Source organism: Lissotriton vulgaris, chromosome 9 (genome assembly GCF_964263255.1).
Source record: "Lissotriton vulgaris chromosome 9, aLisVul1.2, whole genome shotgun sequence".
NCBI lineage: Eukaryota > Metazoa > Chordata > Amphibia > Caudata > Salamandridae > Lissotriton > Lissotriton vulgaris.
This window is the reverse complement of record NC_141697.1, coordinates 672642006-672657778: the sequence shown is the minus strand read 5'-3', so window position 1 is coordinate 672657778 and position 15773 is coordinate 672642006.

The window sequence follows — 15773 nt, the reverse complement described above, 5'->3', positions numbered from 1 at the left end:
AGCTGCTGAACAAGAGTCGGTAAACGAGAAGGCTTGAAGGTGGAGGAAGGGATTCCTTCAAGTACGTTCATTATCCCTTCATTGGATGGAGATAAGAGACAAGAAGGTCTACATTTTTTTGTGGATGTTAGGTTGGAAGTACAAAAGAAGACGTTAACAATAAAGGCTATGTTGGATTCGGGAGCAACCGGGTGTTTTATGGATCATGCCAAGGCTATTGGGTTAGGAATTGCTCTAGACGAAAAAGAGATTCCTGAAGCAGTGTATGCCGTGGATGGCAGAAAGTTGGATTCAGGTCCCATCCGACTGCAAACCAGGGAGCTTGGTATGACAATGGTTGCTGAACATCAGGAAAGGTTGTTTTTTATCATCATTCATGCGCCTCAGTACGGAGTGATTCTGGGTCTTCCATGGATGCGTAGACACAACCCAATCATAGATTGGGAAAATCAAACCCTACACTTCACGTCGGATTACTGTCAACAAAACTGTTACCCTGTGAATTCAGGACCTGCGTCTGGTTTAGCTAGTATACATCACATAGCCACCGCTGTCGAACAGGATGTAGAACTGCCATTTGAGTATTGTGAATTGTCGGAGGTGTTCAGCGAAAGAAAGGCAGAAACTTTACCACCGCACAGGTCTTATGACTGTCAAATTGACCTAATTCCAGGTGCTAAGATCCCAGCGGGGCGTGTGTATGCGCTTACTGAACCAGAAACCGTACATCTCCGTGAATACCTAGACAAGCTTTTGAAGATTGGTTTTATCAGAGAATCCAAATCCCCAGCAGCCTCCCCGTTGTTCTTCATCCCGAAAGCTAATGGAGAACTCCGCGCTTGTGCAGACTATAGGGCTCTAAACGCCATTACAGTCAAGAATAAATATCCCCTTCCCCTCATCAACGTGTTGTTGGAACAAGTTAAAAATGCAGTTGTTTTTACGAGGCTGGATCTCAAGGGGGCTTATCACCTGGTTCGGATGCGTTCAGGCGATGAATGGAAGACGGCCATCAAGACCCGTTTTGGACTTTACGAGTACCTGGTGATGCCCTTCGGGCTCTGTAATGCGCCTGCCGCCTTCCAGTTCTTCCTGGATGATGTACTCAAGAACTATTTAGATCGTTTCGTTGTTGTTTACATTGACGACATCCTGATCTATTCCAACAGCACAGAACACCATGTGGAACATGTGAAGGCTGTTTTGAGAACATTACTGGAACACCATCTCTACTGCAAACTCAGCAAGTGTGAGTTTAACACTACCTCGTGGAGTTTCTAGGGGTGGTGCTCACACCCCATGGTCAAGAAATGTCTGAAAGAAAGATTCTGGCAGTGAAGAATTGGCCCATACCCAAGACTGTAAAGGACATTCAATGTTTCATCGGGTTTGCGAACTTTTATCGTCGGTTCATTGAAAACTTTTCAGCGATGGCATCCCCAATGACAAGGTTGTTAAAGAAGAAGGTGCCCTTTGAATGGACGGAAGATGCTCAGAGGGGTTTCGATGAACTAAAGAAGGCTTTTGTTTCTGCTCCTGTGCTGGTGCACGCTGATCCCAGTAAACCTTTTATCGTAGAAGCGGATGCATCCGATTCTGCTGTAGGAGCAGTATTGTCCCAACGTCACTCTGATACCGGCCAGTTACATCCTGTAGCTTACCTCTCTCGCACCCTGAATTCGGCGGAGCAGAATTACGTAATAGCTGAAAAGGAGTTGTTGGCAATAAGAACCGCTTTTCTGGAATGGAGACATCACTTGATGGGAGTGAGACATGTAGTAACTGTGTTTACCGACCACCGTAATCTGCAATACATGACTGCTGCACGCCATTTAACACCTCGGCAAATGCGTTGGATGATGCATTTCGCGGACTTCGACTTCATTGTCACATACCGACCAGGAAAGGATAACAGAAAAGCGGACGCATTATCGAGGCAGTTCACTAAGACGGAACCGACCGACGCAAGGGAGGAGTCCATAATCGACCCAAAGAAGGTGATAGGCGTCACCTGTACCCAGATGTTTCTCAGAAGTGTTATCAGAAATATCCAGAAAGATGAATGGAAGAAATGGTTAAGTGAACACAATGAGTGGAAGATGGTTCAGGGTCTTCCGATGAGACAGAGACAGCTGTTGTTGCCCATCCCAGCCTTAAGAAAGCAAGTGTTCCAGTGGTGCCACAGTGCACCGTGTGCGGGCCATAATGGAATCAGCAAGACTCTGGAACGAGTACAAAGACAATTCTGGTGGCCCAACATTAGGAAGGAAGTGGCTGCGTGGGTGGCTGAGTGTCCTATATGTAGTCAAATGAAGGTACAACACTCCAGACAAGCAGGATTGCTACAACCACTTCCCACTCCTGAGTTGCCTTGGGAAAACATTTCAATGGACTTTGTGGTGGGCATGCCGAAAGATCAGGGGTGCACTGCCATCCTGGTGGTGGTCGACTACTTAACCAAAATGGCTCATTTCATCGCCTGTAAACAGGTTCCTTCTGCTAGCTTGTTAGCCAGACTCATTCTCACCAACATAGTGAGGCTACATGGATTACCCCGAGTGATAATCTCCGATAGAGGCAGCCAGTTCACCGCAAGGTTCTGGAAGACATGGTGCAAAGCCTTAGGAATAACATCTAGCACCTCTACGAGTTTCCATCCTCAAACCGATGGGCAAACTGAAAGGGTCAATCAAACTCTAAAGCAGTACCTGAGATGCTATGTAGAGGTCACTAAGGAAGATTGGGTAGACAGATTATGGCTAGCTGAAATAGCTTATAACAGTGCAGTACATGGTTCTACCAAGACAGCTCCGTATTTCAGCACATATGGTTTTCATCCTAATTTCCTGCCTTTTCACCATCCTGCATCAGCCACCCCTGTCCCTGAAGTACAGGAAAGACTACAGATCATTCGTAAGACATGGCAGCATGTCAAGAGTCAGTTAAGACAGGCCAAGGCGAGGTACAAGGCCTATGTGGACAAGCACAGACAAGCAGGACCGGTATACAAGGTGGGTGATTACGTTTGGTTATCCACCAAAAACATACGCTTTAAGCGTTATAGTGTTTTCAACCCCAAATATATAGGCCCGTACAAGATTATCAAGCTAATCAATCCTGTGGTGGTTAAACTGGCTCTGCCATCTTCCTTGCGCATCCATCCTGCCTTTCACGTGTCTTTGGTGAAACCCACGCGAATACACAGAAAACTCGTTCCTGCTGAGGTCGTCGTGGATAACGAAGAAGACTATGAGGTGAGAGGAATTGTAGACTCTAAGATATACCGCACCAGATTGTGGTATTTGGTAGCATGGAAGGGTTATGGTAATGAAGAGAATTCCTGGGAGCCTGCCTCAAATGTCCATGCACCCAAGTTTATGAGGCAGTTCCATCGACGCTTCCCGACCAAACCATGCCTCTGTCAGTGTTCTTCGGGAGAGGGATGTACTGTCAGGTCTCACGGCGGGGTCTAGTCTCGAACCCTGCCTTGAGACGCATTGCTGTAACTTAAAACTACATTCCCCATGTTTCCAGGGTCAGCGCGCGCGCGACGCCCATGGTGATGACGTCACACGCGCAAGGAACATTACCGGTGGAGGAAGAACAGCGCCCGCCGTTGATTCTGGTTGTGTGACGGTAAGGCTGTTCCGAGCGTTACCAGCGTATCCTTTTTGGGGTTGTTCTATTATCCGGCTGGTGAGTAATTTTGGAGCGTTCTGCTTCTGTTGGTGCTGTTGGTGTGTTGCGCCTTGCAGCGCCATCCATTCCTGGGGAGTCCTCGGCTGAGGCTCCTGTTTTTGAACTTCCCTGAGGTCTGCCGTTTGCCTAGCGGCTTCTTCAGTGTATAGCTGTTGGGAGGATTATCGGGTGAGCATCTGTGATCCGTGAACTGCCATCCTAGGCTGCGGTGAATTACTGGCTTCCTGACTCACAGTGCAATTGTTCTTGTCACTCGTCTTCCTCTTGCCTAAATCCTCTTCGGAAAGGGGGAATTTTGGAATTACCTGCATGAGACTCTGATTGCCCGGAAGTGCCTTATTAACTTTGGGAGTATAGTAAAACTGAAGACGTATTCAGCTTTTCAAGGCAGCAGACTAGTATTTGCATAAGGATCCAGAACAATCAGGTTACTCTTTGTATGCAGTATCGTGTGTATGTCTGGTGAAGTAACCTGGCGATACATATCCAGTGTATTAGACAATAACTATTGTCTTCGTTTCTTTATTTTGTGCAACAGGGGCTTATGAGCTTCGCCTGGCTGGCTAACTACCATACTGACCCCTGTTGAAGCCATGTTAGACATTTATGTTGGTATGTGATCTAATACTGTTGTGTTTAGTGCACTAAAACATCACAGAGGGAAGACTGACCACAGGGTTCTTGTGTTTTAGATTGAGCTACAAGTTCAACTTTTCTGATTGCCAGGCAAAGCCATCTAATTATTCCTCTCCAGGTATACCGCCTTCACTTCGCACTAGGGTGGGGGTAAAAGGTTACTTAGAAGTGATTTATATATATAGTCTGTGCTTGTCTCATGGTGCCTTGTTCTCGTTTCAGCTTCCCCTCCCAGCTGCTCCCTTCCTTCCCTTCCTGAATATCCCTCGCTCGACCATTCCTGTGTGTCTGTTCACATTCAGACCCAGGGGCTGTCGGGAGGTGGACCCCATAGAGCATCGTGAGATCCCGAGGACCATTGGACCTGACACGTCCTGCGTGTTTGTCCACGAAGATGCCACCTTTTTGTGCAATACCACTACTCAACTGGAGTACTTTCTACTGTCTAATCAGTAAGTGCTCCCTCGTTGGCTAAATGTATAGGGGCAGATTTACAATAACTGGCGCATCCCCAGGGATGCGCCAGTTATTGTGCGCCGCAGCTCCGCCACCCATGGTGCGCCACATTTACAATGCGGTGCACCATGTGGCAAAAACGGCACAGATGCGTCACGCATCTGTGCCGTAAAAGCAGCGTATTTATGGAGCTGCATCGCAAGCGCGACGCAGCTCCAGCAATGCTCTGGGGGGCCCTATCTCCCCAATGCTGCTTCAAGCCTTGCGCCTGCTTCAAGCAGGCGCAGGGTTTTGATGCAGCATTGGCCTAAAAGTGACTGAGTGAAATCTTGTAGATTTCACTCAGCCACTTTTAGGAGGCGTTCCTGCGCAGGAACGCCCTCCCCTGCACCGGAACACCTCCTGATAGCGTGACGCATCTCTCAGATGTTTCACGTTGTTAATACCCAGCACATGGCGCATCTTTTGTGCTGCCGCTGCGTCAAAAAAGTGACGCAAGCGGCTTGTAAATCTGCCCCATAGTGCTTTTACTACACTGTAGCTGCGTAAAGGGCCAGAAGATGTGTCTCCAGTGACCATGTGTGACTGTGCCTGTGTTACAGGCACACATGGTCACTGGAGACACATCTTCTGGCCCTTTACGCAGCTGCAGTGTAGTAAAAGCACTGTACATTTACCCGATGAGGGAGCACTTACTGGATTAGCCAGTAGAAAGTACTCCAGGGCAAATCGAAAAAATCCGCAATTTCGCGCGAAAATTCACGAATTCGCAGATTTTTTTGCGATTTTGCGGGGAAATCCATGAGCAAATTTCGCCTATGCTTAATTGATACACAGGGAACACGTAAAGATAACACCTGCGATAGCTACTAGGAAAAGTAGTATCTTCCACCCCATGATGTCAGCAGACTCCAGAACCACCTGGTTAAGGAACATGACCCATTATCTTGATGAATATCAGCTGCAAGCTTTTGGAGCTTCTGTATAGCAGAATATACACTGGCATGATCAGGAATGTAGACACAGCAGCTGCTACCGATGACACGACAAGCGCCACCCCAATCTGCGAGAATGACGTCTAAAACCATCCAATTTTGAAGAGCAACGAGTCTTGTAGCCTGAAGATCTACTGTAATGTTGAGGCTATTGGCCATAGGGCCCCAGAGGGGTAGAATGCCTTTTATTGCATCAGTAAACTGTTGCAAGGTCGTGTCAGTCTGGTCTATGTCGTTTGTATTAATCATCCTCTTAAATCGGGAGGTTAGGACACCTCTACACTGTAGGCAATCTGTTTTGTGGTAGTTGGGAGGGGTTATATAAACTGGGGGAAGGAGGTGAGAAAGGTAGCACCACCTGACCATCCCTCAGGGAGCCACACATACCCATGAGCACCACAAACAAAATAAACATTAGGCGGCGGGATCAAGGGCGGACTCTTGGGCATCCTCAATATGGAAGTGGTGTTGCATCTACTTTACCCCACCTCTATGTCTCCAGACCCTTGAACGCAAAAAGAGGCCAGTACATCCGCCATCGCCAGGGGTATGGGCTTATCTTTGGTGACAATGCGGACTTGGAAAGATTGGTAGTATTCTGATACATTGAACTGCGAGACCCTATATCTGTCCATTGCTGTTCTGTTTGCCTTTCTACCTAGATCTGCCACTCTGAGGAAAGAACTCAAGAATACCCAATCAAACCGCCCATTTCCAGGGGATACACCAGGTGGGACTCTATGTTGGGAACACATATTCATTGTCAAGGAACAGGAACTGGTGCCTCTTTGTTCCAAGGAGTCAACCTGAGAGAATGAGCGGATCATACTAAGTAAGGTGAACCACCCCTACAACTATTAACATAGGATAAGGGCATAGGCAACAAGTTCTCACTTTGATGTGTGACCAAAGATAACAAACCACACACCGAACATTTTGTCGTATTATAGGCAGCATGCGTTTGGTGTTACATCTGAATAAAAACATTGTCCTTATAGGACTTCCGGTGTTCTTCTTTATGAGGCGCTAAGGTACCAAAAATATGTTTAGGAGGGGCTGGTGTAGTACTTATCCAAGCATGCAGAGGGTATTTCTCTTCTAGGAAGATCAGCACCCCAAGTACAATTATCAAGGAAAGCAAAATTATTGCAACAAACACTATTTTACTCTTAGTGGATCAAGAGGACCTAACAGACAATCTGAAGTGGGACATGGAGCAGCAAAGGAAAGGGCTGCTCCTCATCATGGATAGGGTGACCAAAGGGATGCATTTATAAAACTTTAAAAGCAAGTTATATGTGTCACAGGGGGAAAGTCACGAGCTGGAGCCACTATTGCTACAACAGTACCAGGGGGCACAAATCACCCAGCGTCCATTTAGAGCCTCGCTGGTAGGCTCCTATTGTTCATCAATAACGGTGCTATGAAGCACTCCCACAGGAGAGCTTCGCAATCTCGCCGTTGCAGAAAAATAAATCCTCTTCTTTCAGGATAGGGCACCCTCCCTCCTGGACAAATACCCTCAACGATCCTGTCCAGTGTCCAGGGCAGTGCACCAGTGTTGTTCACTGTAATCTAAAGCAGGCACCAAAGACATAGCACCATCACCCTAAGCTCAAGTCCTTCCCTAAGTCCTGGACTGTCCTACTGGTGCACTGTTCTTCAGTTGGGATTGCAAGTTGTACCTGACCACCCCAGGAACTTCTTCATCAACACAAAGGGGAAGCTGATGCCCGGGCCCCTCTGGGACTGGCTGCAGCGTGGCGTGAATCTGTTGCTGGAGAGAACGAAGATCTTTAGACAACTCATATGAGCTCACATTCACAGCGCCATAGGAGAGTTTTGTGCCGCAAAGACCACCAAGACAGAGGGGACTCCAAAGCCCACAGTCCCTAGCGCCAGGGAGGCGCCTACGCGTTTGTTTCGCACCAGGAGGAACTTTAAAGGGGGCGCGTGCTCCCGCAGCAGGGGACACGCGCTGGCGGGCCCGTCTGCACCTGTCCAAGACTGGTCGAGTCTAGGCTGGGCCTAACGTCTTGGTCTGACACTGGAAATTGGCAACTTCTTCAACATCCACAGCGGAGCACTGCTGTTTACCCCTGACTTTTTGTGGAACTCTCACTAATCGAGGAGAAGGTAGGAAGGTGCTTGCTCTTACTCCAGCTCTACTCCCGTATATAAATCACAGTCTACGCTGCAGAAACCTGTAAAAGCGCCTTTGTGATTCGGGGTTACCCTGGTGTTGTATTTTGTTATACTTATTGCACAGGTCTTTTTTCCAACCCCCTGGAGATAATTACCATTAGCCAACACTTTAAATTGCCATTACTTATCATGGTTAGGCGTAAGGTGACTTTAACCCCGGGAAGGTCTGCAGCAGGTACCGCCGCCCCAGTGACCACCATGGACTCATTTCTTTAGCGTGCTGCTGCAGTCCTGGATAAGGAGATCGAGTTGGTCAATCAACGCCTTTCTAGGTCCCCTGTCATTGTTCCATCTTCTACACATGCAGACACACATGTGGCACTGCCCAGTGCTGACAGTGATAATGATCCATCTATTCTTCCTCTAAATAACACAGGGATGCTTGATGGGAGTGGGTGAACCCCGTATTCTATAGCCCATTGGTTGTCCCTTTCCCCTGCCATTACCATTAACATCCACGGGGCAATGAAGCTAACTCAAATCAAGGGCACGTGGTGGCGGCAATAACCTTCATCAAACACACAGAAACACCCAATGCACCCATGCAAGGGAGCTTACTCTAAACTGAGCCGGATGGTATAGAGGAAAGGACAGGGTTAGGGGCAGGTACAGGTACCAACAAGCATTTGCAATGCAAAAGGTCTCGCAGCATTAAAGTTTGAGTTATTGGCATAGTGTATGACAATGCGTTGCATAAATTTTTTAGCATACTTTGAATTGGTGAGCAGTTTGAGTGTGTGCAAGAGTGCTGTTGCTCACAGCTGTTATTATTCACGCAGCTCTAATGATGCACCTCACGCACGGGGCTGACGCAGTTATTATTCACAAAGCTCTGATGATGCACCTTATGCACGGGCTCACAGCTGTTATTATTCACGCAGCTGTAATGATGCACCTCACCACGGGGCTGACGCAGTTATTAGGCACCTCACCACGGGGCTGACGCAGTTATTATTCACAAAGCTCTGATGATGCACCTCATGCACGGGCTCACAGCTGTTATTATTCACGCAGCTGTAATGATGCACCTCACCACGGGGCTGACACAGTTATTATGCACCTCACCACGGGGCTGACACAGTTATTATTCACACAGCTCACAAAAAAGTGTCACTCCAAGTGTCACACGTGAGGTATTGACATTTCACACATAAACACAATGCAAATATGGGAATGTCACACATACAAACACAAACCAAAAACTTGGCAGCTATGCATAAGCAAACTGACAATTTGGCAGCTATGTGCAGCCTGCACTCTGCTGAGAACGGCAGTCAGGCAGTCTGTCTCCAGTTAGTGCCCTTCCATTTCAGGTATTTTGCAGCAGTGTTGAGATCTTCTTAGAGTTGTTCCTTGCTCAAATGGGTGTAATTTCTGAGGTTTATGTTTTGCTTGATTTGCTCGGGAGAAAGTGGTACTCATAGTTATAATCGTTGAAATGTCACTCATAATTACACTGAAATTATGAAAATGTAACGCATAGCATTTTGAAACCTTGGCCACTATGAACACAGATTTGAACGCACTTGTAGGCCCTCGAGAGAACGCCCTAGGACCCCCTGTATCACGTGCTCCCGTTCAGAATCATTCTAACCAGCCTTTTCAAAGATGGCGGCTGCCTCCGCAGGCCACGCAGAGCGCCGCTCCGTTTTCTATGTTCATGCCGGCTGCTATCTATGCTCATAGCTGCCAAGGTTTCAGATTGCCATGTGTGACATTTTCATAACTTCAGTGTAATTATGAGTGACATTTCAAGAAATATGAGTGACACTTTCTCCTGTGCAAAATCACGTAACAAAGACTAGGGAAACACATAAATATATGAAATGACACCCATTTGAGCAAGGTAGGTCCAAGATTTTGCCTTAAGAATACACTGCCCTACATAGAATATGGAGACCTCAGTGTTATAAGCGTGGTCAGTCTCTTCACTTATGTGTATTGTGTAATCCTTGTCAAATCAGCCGATCTTCATGTACTCCGCTCCAACAGAATATTATTCCATGAAAACGTGTGTGTGTCCGTATGAGAGAGGCTGTGTAAAAAACAAACAGCCACCTTCGCTTAGTCATTATTATTATTTCTGAAACTCTCAACATTCTAGAGCCGCATGAAAAAATTTCAAGGGGGCTACTAGGGAAACTTGTTTTATAAGACTATCTCACCAGATGTGATTTCAGTGAGCTATATCATGACTGACCTGTGTTCGTGCTTTGCCTCGCTCTCCCCCGCCACTGTGCAGAGAGCCCTGCCTGGTGGTTACTGTCACACACAGTGCACCGTGAAGATTATAAATTTACTGGTGCCCCTATGATCAGATCTGAGACAGTCAGACTGCGGCCCGCGTGCATTTACTGTAATGATCACAATGATCCGACTGACTGCAGATTTAAATCAGGAGGCTCACTGGGAAGGATGACGAGAGTGAGCAGCCCTGCCGATGAGATGCCATTGCGTTAAATTAATATATTTTTCAGATGCGACCTCATTGATGTAGTAGTATAATTAAAAACTTACTTGAACTAGAAGAGTACGTTTCCCAGTCCCCACCGAGGCCGCACAGCTCAGCTGCAGCACTGACTGCTCGGCAGCATGATGCACTCTGCTGGACTGCATCAGTCTTCTTCTCCGGCGACCCCCAGACACTGGCTGCTGACACACTCCGCGTCCCCCCACTTGGCCGTAGTTTAATTTGCGCCACCGCCCGCGATTACCACCAATGCCACTTCTTGCGCAGCGGGCGACGACTGACACTGTCTGTGTGTCCACCTGGCACTGTTGTCGCCGCGCCGGTGACATTTCACTCGGGGTCATGGGTCACTGACTGAGTCCCTGCTGGTCACTCTGCGAGTGCTACATTTCACGTGTCATTTTCACGTCGTATCTTTGCAAGCGCTTTAGGGAGCCACGTCGCTCCCTTCTGCTGTGCTCCTTTTACTCGGTACCGATCATGGGCTAAAGCGTTCGATTAACTCCTTTTAGCGCAACCTTAGACTGAGTTGTATCCACAATAAGAAGTATAGAAAAGCTCGGACATGAAATCCTAGAAGTATTTGCGACACTTCTGCACAGCTCATGTTCAAGGTAGCCAACGTGGTTATTATTTGCGGCGCTCAGCTGCACACGCAGTGACAGCAGTGCAGCTCGCCGCGGTGAGGACTCCCACTCGATTTGAGTACCCTGCCGCGGCCCGCAGCTTCTGCCTCAGTGTACGGGACCTGTGTCATTTAACAGCTCTTCGCCCTTGGCCCTCCCATTCCTCATAGAAGTATTTATGAGCTTTTATGTACTTGACTGTAGAGATAGAAGATGGTTTCAGAGAACTAAATTGTTCTGGCGGGACTCAGCTTACTCTCTGATAATGCTAATCATAGAGGAAAGCAGGAAGTGATAGGCGGAGTCGATGGGATCTCTGGAGGTCCTCCCTCCAGCCGCGTGCGGTGCAGGCTGGGATCGCGTGGCGGCTGCGGGCCCTGGCTGACGGAGCCCTGGGAGATAGTAGCGGGAAAGGAGTGCGGAGGACCCGGCGGCAGCCCGCAAGGAGCGGCTCACACCGGGGGGGGGGGCACCCGGCACCAGCGAGCGACCCCGCCCCCCCCCCGGGATGGGAGACAGCCGGGGTGAGCTGGGGCCGCGCGCGGGGCACTGTGGGAGCTGGGGGGAGGGGTGATAGAGCGCCAGAGTTAGCCCACCCCCACTGAACATATAGTGTCATGCACTGCCACTTGCTTTATGTGACCCCCTCAGGGGAAGGGGGGGGTGCCTGTATGTGTGCGTCTGTGTGTGTGTCTGTGTGTGCGACGGCGGAGGGGTGGGGGGGACGTCTCTCCGTGTGTGTATGTGCGCTTGTGTATGTGTGTGCGCATGCTTGCAGGGGGAGGTGTGCCTGTGTATGTTTGCACTTCCCAGGAGACAGCCACGGCGAGCGCGTTCGCGCGCGCGTGGCCTGCGCCAATCGCTTTTTACGAGATGCGCGCGGCCAGGTGCTGTCTCCTGGGAAGCAGACTCAGTAACAAAAGATCTCCTGGCGGACACAGCGCTAACGAGCTGTTACGCCACGAGACCTAAAAAGGAATCCCAAACAACGGGAGGAAAAGTAAAAAGATCAAAACCCAACCTGCTCCCTAAAGCCCCAACTTCCACCCCAATACTGTCCAAGTCAGACTTGATGGGTGCACTGGAATCTTTTCAAGCATCGATGAAGAGTATGCTGGATTCCAAGTTGGGCCCAATAATTCATCGTCTGGCATGGATTGAAAAGAGTTTATCGGATTTTAAATGCCTTTTATTACCTGTATCAACCGGAGGGCCAGATGACCACCTAGGACAAAGCTCTCTATCAGATCCACCTAACCTGGACAACCTGCCTAAAAACCTCAATGGTCAGCCACAGCCACAGGGGGGAAAAGTTAATGAAAAGTATCCACAGTCCTCTCAGAGTGGAAACCTTAATCCCAGGGGCAGATTGGCATTGCAGCCCCAGCCAAACCCCAGGAAAAAATTCCCCCAATGGGGGTGCGGCCCCAGGGGGTAGGGAATGCCCACCCCCGGGGTTTAGCGGTTATACACCTACCAACGGAATCAACCCGTATGTAGTGGTATTGAGGAATGTGCCAACCTTTGCACACGGCACGAAGGAGGATTTCTCCCAACTAAAGAACAAAGTCTTATACTGGCTATCATACAATACACAATTGGGAATCCGGGTGAAGGAAAACATTAATATGGTGCGTAGAGTTGAGTGAGCGTATGGTGAGTGAGTTGAGTGAGCGTTTGGTGAGTGAGTTGGGTTGGTAGCTCCTATAAATCATACCAGGGGAATTGTGTAATCATAAACTTTAACAGGCCTCATATTGCCGAAAGGATTTTATTCACAAGTTCATATTTTGTTCCCTCCTGTTTGAAATTGTCACTTATGGCCTTACTACTGGGTTTTTCTACAAACCAGGCCAAACGGGGTGTAATTACTTGAACTCTGATAATAAGGTCCCAAACGATGGTCCGCAGCAGAGATTTTCATCTATCAGGAACGTCTACTCGAATCCGCCTCCAGTTCCAGCTTACCCTGTACAGAGGTCCATGCGATGGCAGGATGCTGGTTCTCAGTCTCCCGAGCTGTCTAATAGATTTACTCCCCTGTCTAGAATGGAAGCCTGTGACTGACTTGGTGGTTCCCCAACGGCAGACTCAGTGAATCCAATAGCCCAGTAGGGCCATCAAGGGCAAAGCCATGGGTGTTTGTGTGTACAAAATAATAATGTCATATCCTGGAATGTTGCAGGTCTGGCTAACAAGTTTACAGACCCATTGTGGATCGCATTTGTGAAACACTTCCATGTGATTTGTTGAAAGGAAACTTGGCAGTAAAATTGTGGTTTATGCTTGGAGGGTTATAAGTCCTTTTTTGTCCCGGCCACCCCCTCCACCGCTGGCAACCAAAGGGCGGTTTTGTTATTTATATCTCTGTAGCCGTGGATTGCCATATACAGGTTTCGTCTCCACCAAGCCCTTGTATACAATCATTGGATTTAAGAAAGGGATCTATTAAATTGGGCCTCATTAACTTTTATAACTTTATATCAGGCCCAAAAGGTGGATGTAACATCACCCAGTTGGCTTCCTTTATCAGGCATCATTGTACAGCTGAGCTTTAAAACCTTATGATCACAGGGGACTTTAACATACTTTCATGTGGTGACCCAATGGCTACAAGACGGGCTGATCTAGGTTGCACTTGCGTGGGGGGGTTTGCATTTTGAACACTCTGCCCCGGGGGGATGTTCTGAATAATCTCCCACACGAACTTGACTTAACGTCCCTCAAGTCACTAAATGATCCTTGCATTAAGGCAGTTATTCCTTCCTTTAAAGGGAGAGGGGTTGGCACAATTATTGATTTTATTTTAATGTCATCGTTTTTACTCTTTTTGGTGTTTTATTATACAAGAAAGTGCTTTTAATGATCACAATCCTTTGTTTGTTGAACTTTGCGGGTCACTTCTGACATGTAAAATGAGAGTTGAACAAAAGGGGTTAACGAGACCGATAGATGGCAGAAGAAGGCTAAACTGGACATCAAATGCCTTCTATAAATCGATTACATTATCATGTGCTAGCAAATTGGCTACGTGCATTTCACAGCATACTCCCCGGGGGAGGTTATTAGAGCTTTTAACCTTATCTCTGCTAGAGTAAGTGACCTTTTAAGAGCCTGGCACGTGGGACAGTCTCCTCGACTCCTAGATGGTTTGATTCTTCCTGCTCAATGGCGGCAAAAAAACTGCAGGAAGCCCTTAACAGGAGCCCAAGAGATCAGATCTTGGTTAGAGCATGCCGTAAAGATTTTAAATTGAAACTGGCTTAACGTAAGTCTGCTCTGAAAGAGGACGCTTGGAGGGAGCTGACTGAGGCTAGTACCCTGAGGAACAGCTCTAGATTTTTTTAGCATTATCAACAGTCCCTTTTTAGAGCATGCTAAAGGCTGTGCCTTAGGTGCACACATCACAGAGGACGAATGGGTGCTTAATTTTATTTTTCAAAATGTGTTTTTATTAGTCAGCATCAAAATCAAATGTAACAACACTGGGGTTGTAAGCATGCAAGCCCCCAGGACAGAGAAGTTAGCTAATTGCAGTCCAGTGGCTTCAATTATCAGGGTTCTTGCACACCCCCCATATTACCCCGGAGAAGATGCTCATTTTAGGTCCATAATTCGCAAGGGAACACTTACATAAGAACAAGAAACCATAACCTTAGAACAACCCCCCAAACCTCCCAGAACCCTCCCTCCCCCAAACCGGGTGGTGGTTTCCGCATAGTGAGGAGTTGTGTGATATGAATGCTTTGAGGGTGGGCGTCTAGGTATGGATGGACTGGACCCGTCTACGGGAAACGCTTAAGTCTACCAGGTTTCCATGGTTTCTCTGATGGGGCTTAGAATTTGAAGAGGTGCATATCCCTTATAGAGGGTGGACAAACCGCTGATGGGAGGCCTTTGGGACAGGTAGGTAACCAGTGGACCCCCATTTATATTCAAAATTCTTATAGTTATCCCGGAAGATATCAGCCAGGCGCTCCATGGAGAGTATCCTCCATAGACGTGAGTGCCATAGTTCTTTTTCCAAGCAGCCACAATTGTAAGTTTAGCCGCTCCCAGTCCAGGACACATGATTGCCTTATCGGCTCTTGTTTGATGTTCCAGCTCAGGATCGCTAATACCCAATAGAACCCCCTCTATGGTCGTCGAGATGGGGTATCCTAGCATTTCTTTAATATGAGAGAGAATTTACTCCCAGAATGGTCGGATGCTTGGGCAATTCCACAAGATATGGCGGAAACTCCTTGCATACCACAGCACCGCCAGCAGAGATATGAGGTATCAGGGAAAAAATTTTCAGTTTAGTGGGGCATAGATACCAGTCTAGAAGTGTCTTGTAGTGGGCCACACGAGTGATTGTGGCTGGAAATGTCTCCCCAAATATTTTTCCACTCTTCTCCAGTGATGTCTCGACCTAGCACCTGTTCCCAGAAATGCATGTAGCGCGCTCGGGGTGCCTGTATGGTACTCAATAACAGAACGTATAGGGAAGAAATGATCCCTTTCATGGTACCTGCCTTCAGTACCAGTCTCTCTAAGGCCATCAGTTCCCTAGTGGCTGCCTCCCATATATGTGGTTGCGTGGCCTAGTGTTTAAGCTGGCGGTAGTGGTAGTGTTCGCTGTGAGGGATTTGAAATTCTCTTACAGCTGTCAAACATCAGTATATCACAGTTGTGGAAGAGAGC